Source organism: Sinocyclocheilus rhinocerous, unplaced genomic scaffold (genome assembly GCF_001515625.1).
Source record: "Sinocyclocheilus rhinocerous isolate Xijiao unplaced genomic scaffold, SAMN03320098_v1.1 scaffold137, whole genome shotgun sequence".
Classification (NCBI taxonomy): domain Eukaryota; kingdom Metazoa; phylum Chordata; class Actinopteri; order Cypriniformes; family Cyprinidae; genus Sinocyclocheilus; species Sinocyclocheilus rhinocerous.
In genome coordinates this window covers 482,774-488,059 of record NW_015633537.1, presented here as the reverse complement: position 1 = coordinate 488,059, position 5,286 = coordinate 482,774, and positions in this window count along the sequence as shown.

The window sequence follows — 5,286 nt, the reverse complement described above, 5'->3', positions numbered from 1 at the left end:
CACGGATCGAAGCGCAGCGGGGAGAGCGAGTACGCAGGCTCTATGTTGCGTGAGATCGCTCAGACCCGGTTGCTTAATTCCCAGGCTTCGCCGTTTCCCTCTCCAAGACTTGCTGAGACAGGAGAAACGGGAGAGCGGGGCTGCCTCCAGTGAAGGGAGTCCGCGAGTGGAGAAGAGCAAGACTTATGCTCGAGTGAGCATTGAAACTGCAGCTGGAGCCGTGACGTAGACATGTGGGGGCGTGTTAGAATGAGCCGTTTTAGGAGGGCATGGTTGACTCTTAATTTTTATAAAGAATATATCTTTGGATTTGAGACTTTAGTCTTTGCAACTTTACAGATCTTATTTATGCACCAAGAGCTTGTAAAATTGTAAAATTGAAATCGCATCATATGACCCCTTTAAGCCTTAAAGTTCTGCATAATTAAGGGTGTGACCACTTGTGTGACAGGTGGATTGCCGCTGCTGTCACCACCGTCGAGCTAGGCAGGCGTGGTTTCAGCAACCAGTCACCTCAGCTCCACCCACGTCCCGCCTCTTTGCCCATTTTGATTATCCGGAAGTGACGCGTGGTGACGCTGCCAAGATGGCGATGGTCGGCTCCTCCCACTTTGGCCTTCTAAAATGCTCTTTAGAAACCTATGGGTGACGTCACGGACACTACGTCCATGTTTTATACAGTCTATGGTGTCATCCCAACCAGGCTAAAATTAAAGAGATCTTTCACCCAAAAATGAAAATGAAATTTGTCATAATTTACTGTGGAATATAAAATATATGTTTTGAAAAAAAAAATCTTAGTTTTGACCATACAATGGAAGTCAATAGTTACCAAAATTGTAGGATTACAACCATTCTTCAAAATATCTTCTTTTGCGTTCCACAAAAGCAAGAAACTCCAACAAGTTTGGAACAGCATGAGGGTGAGTAAATAATGACAGAATTTTCATTTTTGGGTGAACTATCCCTTTAAAAAAACATTGTCGAAACACAGGCATATGGTAACCAAAAAATAACCTTTGATGTTGGAATTCAACCCTTATTCTCCTTGTCCTCGCTTTCCCTAGAGCCACATGTGTATGTGTGCCCGCTGGGGTGAGAAAGAGATTGCTGGATATCTTGTGTTTTATGCATATGCTGTGTGAGCGAGATAGCTGGATTGCACTATATCTGGTGTTATCGGTATGATGGCGGAGAGCCTTCAGCCTCGTTTTGGGAGTGTTTTCAGCAGCTGTAGATGATCCATCTCTGGGGTGTGCTGATGTCTGCGCATCGATCAACACTGAGCCGTGTTTATGTCACTCAAAAGCCGTGCGGGTATGAAGAGTTCTGCCACGGCACAGCAGAATCCGAGTCCTGATTTATCCTCCCACTATAGCATCAATGCTCAGATTAACACCGCACGCATGCAAGAGCGAGTGAAGAAAGTGTTAGTAGCTGGATTTGAAGCTCACGCACACACACTCATATATCACACGTTTGCACACATACTGCACATGATAGAAGCAGCAATGTTCTCTCTTTCATCATTAGCCCAGCGTACCATAGGCTGCACCAGCGCATTGACTTGATCTCTCAATAAAAAAATAAATAAAACAAGAACAGGGGAAAGACAGAGAGAGATAGAGAACACCTTTTCATCTTTTCATCCACGAAGCAAATCCTGCCAGATCTCCTTTTTTTCCGCACACATTACTGCGCTGGGACCGAACAACAAATTACCCAGAATCCACGGGGGCATACTCCAACTTCACATGGCATAGCGCTCGTCTCTCATCATTATTGACATTAGCATCAATATCAATTTGTCTTGCAGGACTTCGCTGCTGCTTTTATAGATAAAACCATTGAGAGTGAACGCTGCACACGGCACAGAGGCGATTAAAGACACTTGTTTTTGCCAGTTATTTTTGTCAGATCAAAGGCCTTTGGATTCTCTGCATAGGCCTGTCACAACAATCAATATATCGACTTATCGCGCAATATATGTACATGACCTCAATAATTTTTGGTGACGCAATATATCGCCCATTATATTTACTTAAAAATGAATGTCACCATGTTTTGTACATTCTTGTACATTCACTTGCGCCTGTGTCTTTTGCAGCTTCTTGTACATAACGTGGTGTAGTCATGAGGTGCTAGTTCAAATTTTTTTAAAAATTCTACAAAAAAGATCTACAGATATGGTCTTGTTTAGGGATCTGTGCCTTTGTGCGTACGGACATCTGACTGCTAAGTAGTGATTGTTTTTCAGCAATAGTGTGCACCCTTAATTTACAGAGAAAAGAAGGTCAGGGAAAAATCTGTAGATGGAAAAATCTCCATACAAGATCTTTGTGCATTTTTCTCTTTTTCTAATTGTTACTTTGCACTTTTTATTAGAAAATGTTTATTTACTATTTATTCAGGTTTTTTAAGGTATCTAATATTTTGATACTTAATTTCCATGATCTAAATATTCTTAAAAATTTAAAGTTTGTTGTCATTTGGAAGTGTGTAGGCCTTCTTGCATTATTATGCTGTTACATTATGATGATATAATCAGTGGCATAAAATGGTCTTTAAAATTACAATAATATCGCTTATCGCAATTATTTCTGGGGCAATATATCGCACAACAAAAAGTTGTTATCGTGACAGGCCTATCTCTGCAGCTGTTTGTGTCGTTCAGTATGCACCTGAAACAAGCTTTGAGTTCTCGAATAGTTAAAATCCTTTTTAAAGTAAATAAAAATGAAAAGTTAATAACAATAACAGATGCATATGTTTCATTTAAATGAGGTCATTATGAGATGCCTCAGTTCAATACCTTTCTGTGGCAAAGCAGAAGCACTGTTGGTGTCTTTTGGTTTCCAGAAGCAATGTTTCTGAAATGTAATTTGTGTCTAATTCATTTGAAAGTTGGAAAAGCAAGACCAGACACAAGCACATTTGGATGTTTTCATTTTGCTGTAATAGATTCATGTAATTGGTCAGATTCTGGTCGGCAAGAGAGCGAGAGAGAAAGAGAGGGGAAGCAGATAAAAAAGAAGGCTGGTGATTATATAGATGCAGAATTTTTCCTCTTCATTAGTGCAATGTCAGGACTAATAAGCTGATGGCTTGTGGCCAGTATGAACTCTGTCCTCTTTGTATACAGTAGAGAGAGAGAAAGAGGTGCACTTTGATGTTGTAATCCTCTGAATTTCCCTTTATCTTTCTGTAAACAAATATTTCATAAGTGTATATCATAAGCAGCTTACAAAGCTCTCAAATCCACTAATGTGGTGTGGTTGAACAATGGTGTCACAGAAAATAATGAAACATTAGCAAAAAAAAATTTTTTTATGGTTTCTGACCACATAGCTGCCAGTTCAATCTAGCTTCCCTTTGAGCAATTCATCTCTGTTATTTGGAGGAGATATTTATTCAGATCAGTGTTACCGTGATGGATGTTAATTTCCAAATGTTACGACACAACAAAGCGGCTTGTGGTTTAAAAGGCTGAAATGGATAGATCTTTACTCTTTTGACCTTCATTTATCTGGATTCTTGAGGGGTATGCATGGCATGCTGCAACTTGTTATAATTGAGTAATTAAGCTAATTAGAGTGATTAGTAGGCCAGACAGTGCACTCAGCTGGGATGGCCGAATTTCAACAGTGTCTGTATGAGAATTCCTAACAAATCCACCCTGCAGTTAAGATCAATGAGCTGGAAATAAAGGAAGCTGCTGGTTTTGCTACAATATGTGTGTGTTTGGCTTCTTGATGGGTGTATAACTACTTGTTTGCTCACCAGTGGTTTCTCTGCAGTGAATGGGTGCCGTCAGAATGAGTGTCCAAACAGCTGACAAAAACATCACAGTAATCCACAAGTAATCCACACGACTCCAGTCCATCAATTAACATCTTATGAGGGGAAAAGCTGCATGTCTGTAATAAAAAAATCGTGAACATTTGGGCAGCGTTATGCAAATCTTCCCACACAGTGATGTAGATATGTGGGGGCGTGTTAGAAAGAGCCGTTTTAGGTAGGTTTGGCTGAGAAAGGAAAAATTTAAATCGCATCATATGACCCCTTTAAAGGAATGGTTCATTTAAAAATGAAAATGTAAATTTTTCACCCTGAGGCCATCCAAGATGTAGAGTTTGTTTCTTCATCTGAAGAAATGTTGCATTACATCACTTGCTCACCAATGGATCCTTTGCAGTGAATGGGTGCCGTCAGAATGAGAGTACAAACAGCTGATAAAAACGTGTTTTTATGGATTCTGGACAGGTTTTTGGCCAGAAGCAATGGTTTAAAGTTAAAATTCGCTGAGGGAATACATCAACTTTCACCGTGGATGAAGCGGAGTCCAGCCCGGGGTCGTCACATGTGGTTGCCGCTCATTCGTCGCATCCACCGGGCGCGCCGTTCTCAACCCCGCATAAACACATTTCATTACTCCAAATACACAAAATAATGTTCTTTTTAGCAGCATCATATGACCCCTTTAAAGAAAACACTGACTATCAATTTGAAATAGTCACACTGTAAAGTATATTTGAAATAATCAAGGAGGTCTTTAATTGCAATAGATAGATGTTTTTAAGCCCATCATCTGAGCCATAAATGCCATGTGATTGATCAGCCGCAGGAAAATGATGTAATGACAATGCTGATCGACTGATGCCACAGTCCCAAGCTATTTACTAATGACTGTCCTGTCGGTACATGAGCTGTGATGCCAAAGGCAGCAGACAGGGATAAATATAAGCCCATTTCATGCTTTTAAGATCATTCCAAAGAAAATGGGCACTGACAAAATATCTACTATAATATAATTAAATATTTACATAATACACTGCCATTTTTGAACGTCAATAAGAAGAGATGCTTTTTGGCAGGAGAATGGTGTAGTTATAACATCTACCAGAGGGGACTAACTGGAGCATACCAAGGAGTCAAAATCTGACCCTTTGAAAATATGAAATATGAATCATATAAATATAATGGACATCAAGATTGTGAAATAAAATGTTTTTTTTTTTTTAAGTTCAATATAGCATGTACATTTATTGTTCTGTTTACAGTGTCATTAATATCTAATTAGTACTGAGCAAGCTGGCCTGCCCAATAGTGTGAACTATGTTAGTACATAAGTCATTTACATATCAAAGTCTTAAAGGCATAGTAACAAAAATAGACTGAAAGGGTGAAAAATGGTGTAAAACTACATAATGACTGCTTTTGGTGTAAGAAACCTTGACTAATGGACTAAATGTGAAATATGGTCCATTTAATGTGTTTCCAGGAGAG